This window comes from Delphinus delphis, chromosome 17 (assembly GCF_949987515.2).
Source record: "Delphinus delphis chromosome 17, mDelDel1.2, whole genome shotgun sequence".
NCBI classification, from domain to species: Eukaryota; Metazoa; Chordata; class Mammalia; order Artiodactyla; family Delphinidae; genus Delphinus; species Delphinus delphis.
In genome coordinates, this window is record NC_082699.1 from 67,076,650 (window position 1) to 67,095,908 (window position 19,259).

Genomic DNA, 19,259 nt, shown 5'->3' on the forward strand with positions numbered 1-19,259 from the left:
ATATGAATGCAAGTAGGCCCAACCCAGTCGCTACCTTTGACCACTGTATCTGTTTTCCAGAGCTGCTATAACAAAGTAACACTGCCTGGGTGGCTTAAGCAATAGAAATTTATTTCCTCATAGTTCTGGAAGCTAGAAGTCCAAGATCAAGACCTCTCCTTGTTTTAGAGATTACCATCTTCTCCCTGTGTCTTCGCATGCTCTTCCCTCTATGTGTGTCTGTGTCCTAATCTCCTTTTCTTCTAAGGACATCAGTCATACTGGATTAAGGCCCACCCGAATGACCTCATTTTACCTTAATCACCTCTTTAAAGACCTTAGATCCAAATACCGTCACATTCTGAGGTAATGGGAGTTAGAACTACAATACATGAATTTGGGGGTGACACAGTCCATCCCATAACAACCAGTATGCTAGATTGCCTCTTTCATGGCTAGACAAGAGTAGTACAAAAATATTGGGAATGTAAGAGAAGGAGCTACGTAAGCTCTCAGGAGTGGATAAACAAACTAACGTGGGAGTTGAGCGGAGGAAGGGATTATCTCCAGCTCCTGGAATGGGGCAGGGCTGTGAGAAAGCTAAAGGAATATCCATCAGCGTTCTTGGTCACAGGCAAAAGAGGCCAACTTTGTCTCCTATAAGCAGATAAAATATGTATATCACGGAAAAAAAGAAGGAGACTCACAGAATGCAAGGGAAAGAGGAAGAACCTGGCTTGTGAAAAAAATAAAATAAAATAAATGGAAGTCACTCTCAGGGGTCTGGGTAGCAAGAACCAGTGGTGAGCCTCTTCCGAATGCTTCTTCCGGAATGAATTCACCCCAGTCACTTCTGCCCTTACAGCAGTCGCCCTGAAATTCAGACTCCCAGGACAGGAAGTCCAATCGAGGCATGTGTCCACTCTTCAGTTCGGGGAATCCGGGACACTTGGAACAAGACTGCATCAAATAGGGGTGGGTAGTGCCCTGAAGGGAGATCAAGGGGCTGTCTCCAAACATGGGGGAGTAAATGCTGAGTAGTCAAAAACAGTGCTGCAGTGAGATGTGTCATCCTGATATTATAGCTGGGGAAACTGAGTCTTAGCTTTAGGTACAGCTTGTAATGTAAGAGACCTGGGACTTACAAAAAGCTCTGCTAATTTCAAATGATGTACTCTTTCTAGCCACCCCATTGTGCATCAGTCTGCCCACTCCCAGGGTGAATAAATTAATATATGAGTAAATATATAAATAAACAAACAAGCAAACAAGTACATGGCGAAGTTAGAATTCCAAAATTTTCATCCACTAATTTATATATACTCTCCCTTCACTACTAAATTGAAGTGAAGGCTGAGGTATGCTTAATAAGAGAGCTTTCTTTATTTGGTTATCATTGATATTCAAGACAGAATTTGAATCCACATAATCCACCTTTTGCGAGAGAAGAGCAAGTTCTAGTTTTCCCTCCTGTCAATTCTTCCGGGCCCTGAGAGGCTGAGGAATCTTTACACACAACTCAGCTCCTGCAGGTGACCTCTGCTTTCCTGCCATTTGGATTATCGAGCCTCCCAGGCAAGGGTCATGTCCACCTCTGTGTTTGCAGTAGCACCTGATATATTGGTGGATCTCGAAAAAAGTAAATTAACATTAGCAATGTGGATAGGTTTGTCACGTATATGAGAGAGGGAAGGTAGCAGTTCCACATCTGGGGAAAGGTAATTGAGTTGGGGTTGAGGGTGACAGCAGATCCTGCATCTTTCAATTTATTGGGTATTTATTGAACCCCCAGTTATATGTCCAGTGTAATGCAAGCCCCCCAAAAGAAAGGGAAAAGAATAAGCCAACAGCTGATTCTAAGAAATATTTCATCTTTATAGTTATATGTTTTATAACTGAAACCTGAGCTCTGGACTTTAAGTTCACAAGGGCATGTGATTTCCACAGTATTTTTTCCAAAATTCTATAAGCCCATAGTAATCATGAGAAAAACATCAGGAAAACCCAATCTACAGGATACCTGACTTCTTAAGACTGTCAAGGTCATGAAAAACAAGAAAAAATTAAGAAACTATAATAGGCCAGAGGAGAATGAGGGGACATAACAACTAAATGCAATGTGGTACCCTGACTGGATGCTGGAATAGAAAGAACTTACTATGTATAGTGTCTGTCCCCACCTCCACCCCCGGCACCCATTGCCACCAAAAAAAAAAAAAATTATGTTCACCCAGTAGCTATGAATGTGACCTTTTGGGGGAATAGGTTCTTTGCAAATATAATCAAGTCAAGGTGAGGTCATAATTGATTCATTTGGGCCATAAAACCGGTATGACTGGTGTTCTTATAGAAAGAGGGAAATTTGTACACAGAGACACAGACACAAGGAGAGAAGCCCATGTGAAGATGAAGGCAGAGATTGGAATGATGCATCTCAGCCTCATCTAAGCCTGTCATAGCCTGTTCAGGTTGCTGTAGCAAAATTCCACAGACTGGTGGTTTATAAACAACAGGAATTTATTTCTCACAGTTCTGGAGGCTGGAAGTCCAAGATCAAGGTGTTAGGATGGTCGGGTGAGGGCCCTCCTCTGGGTCACAGAATTCTTGTTGCATCCTCACGTAGCAGAAGGGAGAGGACGCTCTCTCAGGCCTCTTTTATAAGGGTGTTAATTTCACTCATAAGGGCAGAGTCCTCATGAACTAATCACCTCCTAAAGACCCTATCTCCATTGGGCATTAGGATCTCAACATATGAATTTAAAGGAGACAAAAACATTTACACCAGAGCACTAAAGAACTCCACAGATTACCAGCAACCACCAGAAGCTAGAAGAGGCAAAGATGGATTCTTCCCTAGAACCTTTGGAGAGAGCACGGCCCTTTGGGCACCTTGATTTTGGACTTCTAGCTTCCAGAACAGTGAGAGAATAAATTTCTGTTGTTCTAAGCTACCCAGTTTGTAGTACTTCGTTATAACAGCCCTAGACATTAATGGACATTAATGGAAAAAAATGGTAAAATCAAGTTAAAGGCTGGAGTCATTAATAATAATGTACTGATGTTGGTTTCTTAGTTTGACAAGTGTATCATCATAATATAAGATGTTGACCATAGGGTAAAACAAGTGTTATACCAAGAATGCTGTGTGCTAGCTTTGCAAGTTTTTTTTTTTAATTATAAAAGTTTATTTTGGAAAAAAGGTCAATTCACAGGCTGTGTCATCTTTGGATGGTCACCACCCTGAGCTTGGGTCTCCTCATGCATAAAATGGACATAATAAGAGTCCTACTGAGAATTGTGTTTAAAATGTGATAATGCATATATAGTCACATCTTTTCTCATTTTTATTCTGTCATTTGGTCGATTTGCCAGCCCTTCCAAATTCATGTCACAGCGAATTTGTCCAGTTCATGCCTTCATTCATGCCATTGTTTAAAATCTTAACAAAGAAAAGGGCAGAACCCTTCAGGCTACTGCAGGATGGCAGGATGCCCAATGAACAGGAATAGTCTTCCAACTCGCCATGAATCCAGCTAACTCTTAGGTTACATCTTACGTTACATCTCAGGCTAAAATCTAGGCACCCTATGAGTCAACATTCCCTACATGTCCACTACTTGAATAACCTTAATTAAAAAGAAGTGAGGTAAGTCTAGGAAGGATATGATACTTTTCTTATCTTTTATAGGTGACTATGTAACATCATGGTTAGCTGGAGTCAGATTCATTGGGTTCAAACTCTAACTATACTAGGGATGACATTGGGCAAGTTAGTTACTCTCTCTTAGACTCAGTTGCCCCATCTGTAAAATGAGGACAGAAATATCTTTCTCATAAAGTTGTTATAAAGGTTACATTGAATAATGTGTGCAAAGAACTAAGCCACACACTAGGCATCGGTGTGTACTAGAGTGTGTGTACACCTGTGTTTGTATATATGCACACTTTCATTGACTGGTGCAGTGACTGACATACCAGGAGCACAAAGATTGTCTCTTTCAGGAAAAAGTCCTCTGCAAATGAGGACACTATAGACGGAAGAGAGATTGTGACTTGCCCAAGGTCATAGTGCAGGAGAATGGCAGAAGTCCCAGCAGAACACAGGACTCATGACTCCAAGGGCATTTACTCTGCAGGGATCTCAGAAATGATCTGATTGCTTTTAACTTGTAGACATGAAAACTGAATCCCAAACAATCAATGGGGCTTGTCTGGGGCACCATGATTTCTAAGTGGTAAATATTATACCTCTATCTCATGTGTTCCGACTCCTAGTTTAGGCCTTTCTCTACCTCTTCTGGATACTCAATAGCACCTACTACAGTCTATCCGTAGGCATCCAGTCTGCACTTAAAGAGTTGACTGTTGATATCCAGCATCTCAGAAAACAAGGGCAGCTCTGAAAACTGTCAGACCTTTGGGCAAGGGCAGTGAGGATGAGCACAGTAAAGCCAGGGCAGCTTTGATTAAAACATAGCTCTTTGCTGAAAGACCTGTAGCTGTATCTTAACGTAAATACTGAAAAAGCCTCAGTAATCCCAGAGGCTTCAGCTCCGTGCATCACAGCTAAGCAGTACTTTAGGCACACAGGAAGCTCCAAGAATATTCTAGCCCAGCTCTGTCTGCCTCACTCACACTGTGGAATTTTGTGCAAATCATTTCTCTACTCTGTGCTGCAGTTAATACTATAAATAATGGTACCAGAAAGTTTCAAAATACTTTACAGTTCTCCAAAAAGACATTTTGACACTTAGCTATTGTCTCATTTGATCCTCACAACATCTCTTCAGGATATTACTGTTATTATTATATCATAGCCCCTATATTATAGATAAGAAAACAGGTTCAGTGACACGGAAGTTGTTTTTATTGACAAATATATATTATCAACAATGATAATAAGGACTAATAAGCATAAGGAAGTATAGTCCTTATTTTATTTTATTTTATTATTATTTATTTTTTGCGGTACGCGGGCCTCTCACTGTTGTGGCCTCTCCCGTTGCAGAGCACAGGCTCCGGACACGCAGGCTCAGCGGCCATGGCTCACGGGCCCAGCCGCTCCGCACCATGTGGGATCTTCCCGGACCGGGGCACAAACCTGTGTCCCCTGCATTGGCAGGCAGACTCTCAACCACTGCGCTACCAGGGAAGCTCTATAATAATTTTTAAATGGAGTATAATCTATAAAAATATTGAATCCCTATACTGTATACCTGAAACTAATGTAATATTGTAAATCGACTACACTTCAATTAAAAAACCCAATGGTAGTAAGGAAAGTAGTAGTTAATATCTGCTGAGCATGTATCAAGGCTCCAAGCACTTTAAATGTATTTGTCACTTAATTCTCACACAATTTTGTGAAGTCGGTGATACTGTTATCCTTATTCTAAGCCACAAGAGAGGTTAAGCAACTTGCCTGAGGTCACAGAGCTAGGAAATGAAGGAGTCAAGATGTGAGACCAAGAAAGCTGGCTCCAGAGCTCATGTTCTCATTAATAAGCTATAACAAACACAGCCTTTTGCTAAATAAGGAGCTTCTGAGCTGAATAAGACACAGACACACCCTTCTCCTTAAGGAGCTCATAGACTACGTTGGGGAAATTGACATGTAAATTAGATCATCACAATTCAGGAAGATTAAAAAGTATAAGATTCCTGAGTGGAGCAATGACACAGGGGTGATTAAAGTCAACATGGTGGACCTTGGATTAAAATCCAGGCATTCTGGGCTTCCCTGGTGGCGCAGCGGTTGAGAGTCCACCTGCCAATGCAGGGGACACGGGTTTGTGCCCCGGTCCGGGAAGATCCCACATGCCGCGGAGCGACTGGGCCCGTGAGCCATGGCCGCTGAGCCTGCGTGTCCGGAGCCTGTGCTCTGCAACGGGAGAGGCCACAACAGTGAGAGGCCCGCGTACCGCAAAAAAAAAAAAAAAAAAAAAAAATCCAGGCATTCTGAATGCATCGTTAATATACATTCATTCTTTCCTTCTTCCGATAAATATTACTACTAAGTGGTAGAGATTGGAAAAAATAATAATGACATTATTCTTCTCCTGAAGAACCAATAATTACAATCCAGAGAAAACATTTTCCAAACCACTTCAAGCCCATAGCCTTTGTTCCAACGTGAACATACCAAGAGCCCATCAGTCAGAAACTGAAGTGAGGACTATTCACTTACCAATTCCCTCCTCATCCCCTGCCCACTGCGGTGAAGAGGCACAAAGGAGCATTCCATTCCAGTGACGTCAGCAGTGGTAGCCTGATTTAATATAACCTCAAGCTCAATCACTTGCAGTAACACAAACTTAGTTGGGATCCCTTTAATCCCCATAGAGGTTTGTCTCAATACACTGGGTATTGGCTCTGCCTTGAGAACTATGCTTGCTCTCTGGTGGCGGATCTGCTGCGAATTCCAGGAATGCAGCAATAGTAGGTCTGTACATTCTTTAGATGACAACTGGTGTTTTTGAACAAATCCTCAAAAAAAATGTCTTTGAAGGATGTGGTCAGACTTTCCACACCTTCTCCCTTTGGGGTCAGAACTATCTCAGAATACATGTTCCCCAGTGTTTTGAGGATAAGAGAGATGAGATTGCAATTAGAAAAAGCTAAAGATGGAGTTTTATTCCTAAAATAACAAAGTCAGCTATAAATTTCACAATCAAGCTCAGAGTATGTGAGGTGAAATTATAAAATATGCCTCCTTCAACAACGTGACTTCCAAATATGGTAATAGTTCTTTCATTTTTTCCAAATAATCACCAGAATACCCACCTAACTTACTAACAAGAAAGGCTAAGACTTGAAACCTTTCCAATAATGGCTGTAGAAATATGTCACCATATTCACTGCATCTAGGAGAGGGGAGAGGTTGCTTCTGCTTCTGAATAGCAAGAGGAGAGAGAAATTGAGTCTAACCTGTCGCTTATCATTCCTTCTTGCTGCCTCGTTGTGTTGTTATCAGACTGGTCCTGCATAACTCGACACTTGATGCACATCCATGGCTACTAAGATGCCCTTGTTGATCTAAGTCACTGACCAGAGAATCCCCATGTTGGAAGACAAGCCTAGTCGCTTGGCCCCAAAGCTTATCCAGTGAGCCTCGGTTCAGTTTCAGCCATGATTTGCCAAAACCATCTCTCCCCCACCCCCCTCCACTTAAGAGTGCTTCCATGAGCCTGGGCCACCTACCTGGGCTACCTCTTTGGGGGATGTTTTTTTTAATTTTCTCTATCACTGGGCTTTCAGCTGGACTACCCTGGTCCATCTTTTTAGCTTCAAATTTTCCTGGCTTCTTTTTGTCCTTGGACTATTAATGCAGACTGGTCCTCTTTTTCTCAGGGATCAGTATTCCCTGCCAGGGGTCTCAGAGTTGGGCACCTTGACCAAGGTTTTGTCCTCATGAATGCCTGTTCCTTCTAAATCTATGCAACTGATGGAGTGACTTTGTGACTCTCTTTTGAATAGAGATTCCTCTGGGACTTTTGTCACTATTTCTAGTTCAAGAAGAGGCTGGCATTATTTTTCAGGATTTCCCTTATCATGCCCTGATAGCAGCAACGTGCACATAGAAAGCAACAAGTGTGGAAGGCTGTGAGTGGGATGGCAGCCGTTTCTTTTTCATCAGAACATACCAGTGTGTTCCATCCTCAGAGTGGCATGGAGTTGACACTGGGCAAACTGGTCAGGGCAGGGAGGGAAAGCAAGAGAAGACTCATAACAGATGGCCTTGTCTGCTTTTTTCTTGTCTGGTCTGGCAGCCAAGCAATTAGGAGCAAGCCTATCCGCGCTCATCAGCTGACCAGCAGAGGGGATCCCAGGGAAGAGATAAGGAAGAACAGAAGGGAGGCTCCAGGAGTGCATGTCTACCCTAGCCTAACTCATGACCAGATTTAACCAGCAGCCCTTGAATGTGAACCCTTGATATCGCAGGACTAGCAAGGCTGCTGCTGTGAACTCAGAGTACAGATTCATGTGGGAAAACTGCCTTGCTGTGCTGAGAGCCATGGGGCTGTTACCTGTGTTGCTTCCAGAGGCCTATGCAGCTGCCTTTACCTGCTTGTCTTTTCCCAGGGTCCTCTTTGTCAAATACATCAATTAAAAACATCAACTGCTGAATGAACAAACACAGGCAGCAGGAAAGGGCCTGAAGGGCCGAGTTCTGTTTTCAGTTACTCTGGGTTTTCAAGCACTTTCCAAAAATATAACCCCCACCACCATGGCAAACCTGCCTGTGATGAAACACAATGTACGATTTCTAATGTTGACACAGAACAGATGGGACTTTGATTTTTTTAATCTGTTTTTGATAGAAGAGAAATAGACATAATGGATTCTTTTTGGCGGGGTAGAGGGGATTTGGGCTTTTCTTTTTCCCTCATCACATGCATAGCTAACACTGAGAGTTCTTGGGTTCCCTCTCCTTGTTTGTCATCAATCCCTTCTGTAACTGGGAGTCCCTGCTGGACTGGGCCTTGTTTTACTCATCAACCAGAAAGGATGCAGTTTACTGCCCCCAGGTCTCTTCCATCTGCTCAAAAGAGCAGCTGTGGGAGCTGCACACCGGAAGAGTCTCTTCAGACTCACCAGCAATGAGACAGGGGCTTCTCGGCATTGATCTACAAAGTGATGGCTGAACAGGGGACACAGGGTATGGTTATCTTCACCTACCCCAGATATTCCTGTAATCTAAGTGCAATCAGTGGGCAGGCCACACAGAATCGGCTTCAAGATGAGTCCCAACAGATTGCAGCCCACAAGCTCCTCCTAAACAGGCCTTCCAGAGCTGACCCTGGTCACAGAATGCCCTTGTTGAGCCTTCCGGTTAATTGCCAGCGGAGATCCTTTGAGTGTGGTCTATGCACAGAATGTTCTTCGGTGGGGGCATGTCCACCCCCACATGATCCCATTCCCACGGCAACAGTTGGTACAGGGGCAGTTTGCAGCAGACTCTATAAGATTGGTTAGGCCTGGCCACTTTAACCCCAAACTGTCTGATTAGATGACAATAAGTATAGCTGAATAACTGTTCAAGCCAGATTTCAAATTTAATTTACTACTGGACTTTATTTCTTCCTACCCAAAAAGTGCCCATCAAGGAAAAAAAATTAAAAACAGAAAGAAAAACACAACGAGGGACTAGAGCTTAGGGTGGTGGGTGTTCTGCCCTATGTTGAGAGTGGCTTGGCTCTCTGGTCTCAATCAGATAGGCTCCCCAGGAAGCTGTATTGATTCAAAGGGACAAAAGGCAGTCTCGTGTGGGAGAGTGAGTGCAGGTTTTTTGGCCTTCCCAAGACCTGCTCACTGCCCCACCATTCTCGGGGGGTTGGTGGGGTGGGAGGGGGGCTGGGGGGCAGGGGCAGGGGGAGGCAGGTTACCGGTTTAGGAAACTGGTAGGATTACAACCTGGAAATTCACCTTATGCTCTCCCAGATTCCAGTCTCTCCAGCACAAGTGAAATTACCCTGACCATTTTTCTGAAAGAAAAATCTGGAAATAGGAATACTTCCCCCAAAGAAATATTCTGGCAGAAAAAAGAACAAGGTCATACAGAAACTGAAAATTTTTACATATCCACAGGAAATGAAATCACTGCCTTAAAGAGATATCTGCACCCTCCCCCATGTTCATTGCAGCATTATTTACAATAGCTGACACATGAAGACAACCTAAGTGTCCATTAATGGATGAACAGATAAAGAAAACGTGATATATATACTCAATATCACACATACACATACACACACAGTGGAATATTAGCCATAAAAGGAAGAAAATCCTGACTTTCATGACAACATGGATGGACTTTAGTTATGCTAAGTGAAATAAGTCAGAGAAAGACAAATGCTGTATGATCTTACTTATATCTGTAATCTAAAATACCCCAAGTTCATAGAAACAGAGAACAGATTGGTAGTTGTCAGAGGCTGGAGGAGGGAGGGAATGGGAGAATGGGGTAAATGGGTGAAGGTGATCGAAAGGTACAATCCTCCAGTTATAAGAGAAATAAAGTCTAGGGATCTAATGTACAGCATGGTGACTATAGTCAACTACACTGCATTGTATATTTGAAAGTTGTTAAGGGAATAGATCTTAAAAGTTCTCCTCACAGGGGGGAAAAATTGCAACTGTGTTGCAATTTCTCATCACAGGAAAAAAATTAACTATGTAACTGTAACAATTGTTATATATGTACAAATATATACACACAATACAATATATCTATAATGTTATATGTCAATTATATCTCAATAAAACTGGGAAAAAATTTTTCCAGAGGAGCAGAGAAAAGATTGCTGGATTGTTTTATTTCGTGAGCCAGCTGTAGAAGAAGAAGTCTATTTCTACTTTTTTATATATTTCACATGCATCAGAAGTGCATCCCCTTGGTGACTATTTCTCAGACTCAATATCATGTATATAAACAAGAGGACACTTGTCATTTTGTTTGCCTTGTTGGACAGCAAGTACCATGGTATATAACAGATACTCAATAAATGTTTTGACTTAAAAAAATTGTTTTAAGTGCCATTATTTAGTTAATGAACATTTAGTAAACAAGCAGGAAGAGGAGAATGCCCTCACTACTGATGACAACAATGATGATGACATTAGAAGGAATGAAGAGAAAGCAAGATAAAAAAGAGCCTATATGGGGTAACCTATCAACTTTCTGATGATTATGCCCAAGTAAAATGGGATTGCCAGGGCCTGAGTTCAAATACCACTCTTACCACTTAGGATGATTAGTTGGCAAGTCATATTATGTCCCATTCTCAGTTTCTTCATCTTTAACATGGAGACAATGATTCCTCACAAGCTGTGAAAATCAAATGAGAAAATCATATGTAAAAGTACTATGTAAATGGGTTTGTGCAAATATAAGAAGGTAATTTTATTATCAGTCATAAAAAACTATATAGATCACTTAGCATCCACTCAAGTGTTAAGATATCTTAACTACAAAGTATCTATGAAAATAACCAAGGATTTTATATATATATATTATATATATAATATATATATATATTATATATATAATATATATATTAATTGCTGTGTAAAAACGATCACAAACTTAGTTGCTGAAAACAACACCATTTATAATCGCACAGTTCTAGAGTGCAGCAGTCTAGCCAGGCTCAGCTGGATTCTTTGTTTAGGGTTTCACAAGGCTGAGAACAAGTGTCAACTGGTGACTAGGGAAGAATTTGCTTCAAAGCTCATTCATGTTGCTGACAATTAAATTCCTTGAGTTGTAGGACTGAGGTCCCTGTTTTCTGGCTGGCTGTCGGCAAGGTACCACTCTTAGCATCTCGAGGCTACTTTTAGGTCCTTGCCCTGTAGCCCCCTCCATCTCAACAACCTCCCTTATACCAAATCTATTCCTCCTTCTACTATCAGCTAAAGACAATTCTGCTTTTAAAGTGATTAGATTAGGTCCACCAGAACAATCATTCTTTTGATTTACCCAAAGTCAACTGATTAGTAACCTTAACTACACCACAAAAACCTTCTACCATAAAATGTAACATAATCATGAGTGTGATATCTCATCATATTCACATTCTTGGGAATTAGGACTGAACATCTGGGGAAGAGGCACTTTAGAATTCTGCCTACCACAGATCATAAAACTACTGGAGAATAGCTTTGAATACATACACTATGTTTCTCCTTATTAGGACCTGAGGGTCACATTCATATATTCACAGTGCTTAGCACAATTCTTGCACACAATTCTTTGCATATTAAGATGCTTAATATGGGTTGTTAAATAGAAAAAAAGAGGCTTTTTGGGGGGCATCTGCTTTGAAATATCAGATTTCATAAAGAAAATAAGGATAGAAAGTGTTTTTTTTTTTATTTTGTTAATAAATTGTATAGCTACCTCACCCCTCTGTCACCTAGCAAAATACCCAACATATAGTGAGTCCATGATAAATAATGTTAAATGAATAAGTGAGTAAATGAATGAATGAATAAATGCACAGAAGAATTTTTCACTTAGGCTTAACTAATAATCTCCTCTGATATCTGTTACACATCAAGTTAAGGTTGTTTTTTGTTTGTTTGTTTTTCGTTAGTTTTTTTGAAAAAGAAGATGTTGGGAAAAGCTCAGTAATAAGACTTTGGTTTTGATTTTTTTAAGTTTCCTCAAGGATCTGTTCTACTGTGATCTAGTTACACTGAACAATGCTATTCCCCCTCAGCAGAGAGGGGCCAGTACTTCCAGGCTAGAGGAAGATTTGCATAGATCAAACAGCAGTTCTGCCTAAAGCATCAGAGGGCACCTGAAAAACAGCCAACTCCAAGAGCCTTCTCTTTAAAAGAATTTAAGAGCCTTGCCAGTCTGCTAAGGAATTCAACTGCACAGGGCTTCATATCAGGTTAGATTCTAGCTCTGCTAAAAAGTAAATGGCTCCTACCAAAAAAAGCACACATGCAAAAATACCTTCTATCACCCATCCACAAAAATGACAAAGCCTCCACACTGTTTTGAAGTGTCTTTCTTGAAAGCCAGATTGACAGATATTAGATTGAAGGGAGGCAGCTTAATATCAAAGATGATAGCTGGCAATGTAGCAGGAAAACACAATCCACCTTGCCGTAGGGAAATCAATGTTCTGCTCTTAGCCATTACTGCATTAGTGACTGGTTATTATTTAAAAATAAAAACCTGAAAATGTATTGGTTACACCTTTATCAGACTATCTCCCCAGAGGATTCTGTTATGATTCTTCTGTTTTCTAAGTTGCACAAAACAGTTTCCCATTAACCATATCCCAGCATATTCTGCTTCCTAAACCAAAGCCATTTACATAATGGGTAATTTAAGACACATGCACAAATTAGCTAAATATATATATAAGCAAATACCTTGCTCAAGTTTGGACACAGTTGGAAAATGTGAAGGTTGAGGTGGAAGATGGGAGCAAGGTGTATATGTGTTATAAGTTAAAGAACAAAATATATTAATATTATCTAATAGTCATAATAGCATTTGTTACATGGCACTGTATTTGTATTAACTCATTCAATCCTCACAGAAACTCTATAATGTAGGTGTATTATTGTCATCTCCCACTTATGGATGGAATTACGATGCAGAGAGGTCAAACAGAGCTGGGCATTGAACTCAGAAAGACTTAATTATTAGACTCTGCTACTGCTGATACACTCAGTGGTGGCTTTTCTAAACTCTACATCTATTTCATATCATGTGACTAGGTCCTGCCTCCTGCTGCTGGGTAGCTCTGGGTACCCTGCTCCATTTCTCTAAGCCTTGGTTTCCACATCTGTAAAATGGGGTTAAAAATAGAGCCAAGCTCCCAGGGATGATTACAGTGAGGATTATTCGTTTCTTTATTCAAAAGATATTCAGTGAGCACCTACTATGTGCCAGGCACTGTCCTGAACAGTAAACAGAGCAGACAAACCCCTGCCCCCTCAGTAAGCATACTTTCTAGAGTGGGGAACAGACAATAAACAAAAACGTAGCAAAACCACACAGACTCTACGGCCACTAAAGCAGTGAAGAATGGACCTCTTCACCGGGCTGATCAGGTATAAGCCTAACCCTTGGGGTGAAAAAGCCACTGGGGAACGTGGACGTACCACAGAGATACTGCTCCCACATGCGCTATCTACTTGCTCAAGACAGACTTAGAAAAGTTACATTTTAGTCCCAGGAAATCACATCTAGTGAGTGACAGAGGCTGTATTTTAATGCAGGTTTATCTGTGGAACCCCCCGAGTCAGTGGTCTTTCTAATGTAGATGCCCAATAAAGGATCATTTTCTAAGCCGCCTGCAACTGCAGAATCCCCATCTTTTCTTTAGGTTTTACATTGTGGTTGGTTTTAGCACATGATTCAAAGAAAAAGCTGGCAAAGAAAGCAGCTTAATTTTCAGGTACCAACTGCATAAAAGGCTCTATCTCAAGACCTCACTTCAGGGCAGAGAATTTCTCTCTCTAACAGCTGGTCAAGTTCATCCATCGAAATGGAGACCAAGAGGTGCCATCCCAGGAGAAAGGGGCTGATGAGATTTTTTTCAGCAAGATGTCAGGTTGTATCATCAGAATCTAGGCTGATGATATCACTTAATAGCTGGGTGATCTTAGACAAGTTACTGAACCTTTTTATTCCTGATTCCTCAATTCCAAAATGGGACTAATGGTAGTATCTATTTCACAGAGTGGTTACAAGTTTTTGGACATCTCCAGTTGAAAGCTTGAATAGACTCCTCAAATTAAAAACTTCTCATCCAAATTAAACATGATGATTCGGATCTCCTCCTCAAACCACTCCTACCCTAGCCTTCTCCATTTCAGTAAATGACAATCCCATTCTTCTAGGGGCTCAGCTCACAAAGAAGCAAACAAAAACATCAACTTTCTTGATTCTTCTCCTATATCTCATATGCATTCACAAAATTCTGTTACCTCAACCTTGAAAAACATGTCCAGAATCCAACCACCTCTCACCTGTAACTGCTAGAATCCTTGTTTAAGCCACTACAAGCTCATGGACCGTTGCCATGACTACTTAATGGTCTCTTTGGTTCTGTCCTTGGTCAGTTCTCAATGCAGTGGTCAGCAAGATCCTTTAGAAACATAAATCAGCTCATGACACTCCTTAGCTCAAAATGCTGCCAAAGTTTTTTTCAATAGTAAATGCTACAGTACTACACCATCCATGGTTGGTTGAAACCACCAATAGGGAGGGTCCACTGTAAAGTTACACGCAGATTTTCTACTATCTGGAAGGTCAGTGCACCTAACCCCTGTGTTGTTCAAGGGTCAACTGTACATAGGGGCTTCCATTTTTCCTTTTGCCTTGGGTTCCAGTATCATTCAGTACAGCATTGTCAATACTATCTTTAAAATTTTGAAAAAAATAAAAACTAAAAAAAATAAAACTTTGATATTTTGTTCATAACAGTTTGAATAATTTTGATTTAAAAAGACTGTATTAAAATATTATTTATCTAGTTTAAAAAAAAAACCTTGCCATGGCTTCCCTTCTTACTCAGAGTAAACTTAGATCCTTATACTCGTCTAGTCTACAAACTCTAAACAATGTCCCTCCCTCATCTCTCTAACCTTGCATCCCCTCCTATGCTCTCCTCAGGTCACAGTGGTCTCCTTGCTGTTCCTCGCTATGCTTTTTTTTTTTTTTTCCTGCCTGGGTTCTTTCCTCTTGCAGTTCCCTCTGCCTGAAAGTAACTCTTCCCCAGGTATCCACATACATGCTCCCTCACCTGCAAGACTTTCCTCCCAAGTCACCTCTTAGGCAAGGTCTTCCCTAAACACTACTTAAATGTCCAACTCCCCACCCTGCAGCCAATCTCACACACACACACACACACACCCTATCCTTTTCCCCCAGTTTTTTTTTCCTTCGTAATAGAAAACCTTCACTACCTTCTAAGATAATTGATATTTACTTTTTAAATGGTTTGTTTCTCTTCACTGCAACACATAAAATGAAGAAGGCAGCCATTTTGTCCATCTTGTACCTCTGTCAACCAGAACAGGGTTTCTCAACTTCAGCACTACTAACAAACATTTGGGGCCGGATAATTCTTTGTTGTAAGCGCTGTCCCACATTGTAGGATGTTTAGCAGCATCCTTGGCCTTCACCCATCAGATGCCAATAGCACTTCCTCAGTTATAATAAGCACAATGTCTCTAAATATTGCCAAATATCCCCTGGAAGGCAAAATCTCTCCTACTTGAGTATCACTGACCTAAAGCAATGCCTAATACAAAGCAAATGCTCAGTAATTATTTATTGAAAGAATAAATGAATGTTAAATGAGTTAATGTCTTAAGCACATAAAACAGTATTTGGCATATAGTAAGTATTCAAGAAATGTTAATTATGATCAATATGTTATTTTTATTATTGTTGCTATGTTTTTGTCTACATCTAGAATAAATCATGGAGACAAACTATTATGGAATTTGATACAGATTTCATTTTTAAAATATATTTGGATTATTTTTTAAATTGCAGTACAAAACTTCACACAGAGAAGTATTAACACATTGGATACCACCAATTCATTAGCTTGTGTTGCCACATTAACTTGCTTCTGTGCAGACCTCAGAATACATCATCTTCTGCCATCTCTATGCATATATTTTAACTTCTTATAAATGTGTTGCTGTTTCGGAAGGCTGTAGTTCGGCACTGGTGTTTATTTTTATTCTTGTCTATTCCTGTTGGCATATGTAAAACTGTTCAAGCAAGTACTCTGTAGTTCAGTTGTATCAAACATACATTGATTTAATCTCTCCAAATTCAACTATATGAGCTTGGACAAAAAGTAAAGAGAGAAAGCATAATTTTCATTCAAAATGGGCCCCTAATGCAAACCAATTACTTCATCTGGTGCTCGACTAAAGCAATAGCAATCTGTTCTACCCTGGAGGAACAATTGGCTGTTCCTCCAGGAAAGCCATCTTTCCAGTGGAAAGTTGGGACACTATACACAAAACCAATATACCATTTTTTATGGGAGATTTACAATAGTTTTCATGGGCTATTTGACCATGTATGTTTATAGTCCTTTCTTATCTTCAGACTCAAAATCCAAAAAAGTCTTTGAAAGACAGCATTTTGGAGTAACTCATTTGGCAGCAAATTCTGTGAGGTTATTTATAGTCATTGTTTTTCCAGTGTGTTTGATTATGAGATGCTGCTCTAGATTCCCACCAAAGGTGTTAATTAAGTGAGAACACATGTACCTTACTACCTTTATAAAATATGAAAATTCTGAGTTTCAGGACACATCTGACCACACAGTTTAAGAAAAGGGATTGTGGACCATTAATTGGTTTTCAGCTCATTTGCTATTTTTCTACCTTGATGCTTGAGTAAGATATTACCTAATCGTATAGCAATACCACTGTTCTACACCCCATCAATAAATGCTGCCTGCCTGTATCCTCCTGCAAAAAGAGTAACCATGAATGGGAAGTGTATGAAACATGTAGATAGTTTGTGTGTTTAACATAAGTTTAGGGTACTTATTGTCTCATCTTTATAATATCGAATTAAAATAGTTGTGATATAATCCACAGAAACCACTAATCACAAAGACTGACTATATTAAACACAAAATCTTATTTATTAAGATAATTATAATCATCATCATTGCCATGACTGGTGGTTCTTTTTTTTTTTTTTTTTTTTTTGGTACGCGGGCCTCTCACTGCCGTGGCCTCTCCAGTTGCAGAGCACAGGCTCCGGACGCGCAGGCTCAGCAGCCGTGGCTCACGGGACCAGCCCCTCTGCGGCATGTGGGATCTTCCCGGACCGGGTCATGAACCCGCGTCCCCTGCATCGGCAGGTGGACTCTCAACCACTGCACCACCAGGGAAGCCCTGGTGGTTCATTTTTGAAACCAAATTTCTTACTAGTGTTCTTTCACACTTCAGCAATCATTTGTTTGAAGAGCATCCTGGGATTATAAAGCAAACACTTAAAATTGTCTCATCTGCTTGCTCTTGTGTTATCTTATGTGCTCAATGCAGTTTTTATCAATAAAATTGATAAACCTCTAATCAGACTGATCAAATAAAAAAGAGAGGACACAAACAACCAATAGCAGAAGTGAAAGAGGGAGCATCATTACAGCTCCAAAAGACATGAAAAGGATAGTAAGGGAACATTTTAAACAACTTTATTCCAATAAATGTGATGATAAATAAACCAATGCCTTGAAAGACACAAACTTGCAGAGCTAACTAAAGAGAAGTAGATAACTTGAATAGCCTATTATCTATTAAAGACGTTGAATTCCAAGTTGCATCCTTACCAGTTGGCCCAGATGGTTTCACTTTTGAATTCTATTTAAACATTTAAGAAAGAATGCAAAGGAGTAAAGAGATATTTCAGGGGTGGGAAGAAATCATCTGTATCTCGAGTGTGGTGCAAGTACATAATGCACGCATTTTTCAAAACCCTTCAAACTATACACCTAAAATAAGGGGTGAATTTTACTGTATGTAAATTATACCTCAATAAACCTCAATAAAGAAAGACAAATGAAGAAAGGAAATGGTGTAACTATTGGGGAGCCAAGAATGCAGGCTGAGTCAGATGACAAGTCTGAAGAGCGTTCTCAGACAATGTATCTAGACAGAGTGGTGGGTATCACATTAGTTTGGGTAGAGGTCCTACCCACAAGCACAAGCTTTATCTGAGGCCACCACAAGGTCCTGCCTTCAACTCTGCACCCAAAAGGCTCTAGAAGAACACAAAATCAATCTGACTGCTGGTAGCTTTCCCTCTGATGGTGAAATATTTCTCTTCCTCCTCCATGGCTCATGTGAGAAGTGCATGTATCTGTGCATTGAGTGGTTCTCACAGAATGAAGCGAGAATCTACATGTCACTAATGTCACCAAATAACCCCTTTCCTTGGGAAATAACCTGCAATTCCCAAATGTGAAAGGGACTTTGTTTAACAACAGAAGCATGAAAGGAATTAAAATAAATTCCTTAGCTGAAAATGAAAAATACACAATTTTAAAGAATTTTGTTTGTCTCCCTTTCATTTCTAGGTCCCAAGATTTTTACTAAAGCTTGGAAGTGTCATTTGGAGACCTAACTGCTATTTTTATTTTGTCCCACTTTGTGATTATAATGGGCTGAACTATGTGTCCCTGTCCCCTCAACCCGCCTCCAAATTCATATGTTGAAGTCCTAAACCCCAGTAACTCAGAATGTGATTATATTTGGAGTTAGGGTCTTTAAACAGATAATCAAGGTTAAATGAGGTCACTAGGGTAGGCCCTAATCCAATCTGTCTGGTGTCCTTATAAGGAGAGGAGATTAGGACACAGACACACAAAGGGAAGACTATGTGAAAAAATAGAAAAGAGTTACGTGCAAGCCAAGGAGAAAAGCATTCAGAAAAAAATCAACCCTGCAGACACATGAACTTTGATTTAGAATCAAGAGAAAATAAATTTCTGTTGTTTAAGCCACTTTGTCTGTGGTACTTCATTATGGCAGCCCTAGAAGACTCCTATAAAGTGGACCTTCCGTATTCATGGGTTCCCCATGGGCAGGTTCAACCAACTGCAGATAGAAAATATTAGAAAAAAAAAATCCAGAAAGTTCCAAAAGCAAAACTTGAATTTGCTGCATACTAGCAACTATTTATATAGCATTTACATTGTATTAGGTATTAGAAGTAATATAGAGATGATTTCAAGTACATGGGAGGATATGATTAGGTATATGCAAATACTACA

The 19,259-nt window shown here is 40.3% G+C and overlaps 1 protein-coding gene across 3 annotated transcripts in view; it reads right to left on the bottom strand.

Moving 5' to 3' along the window:
* Positions 1 to 19,259, bottom strand: part of LRATD2 (LRAT domain containing 2) — a 322,259-nt gene that overhangs the window by 210,300 nt on the left and 92,700 nt on the right. For all 3 annotated transcript variants that reach the window (XR_009516651.1, XR_009516652.1, XR_009516653.1), the window contains exon 4: positions 10,722 to 10,807. The gene's annotated coding sequence lies outside the window, so the exon portion shown is untranslated. The remainder of the gene's footprint in view (positions 1 to 10,721; positions 10,808 to 19,259) is intronic.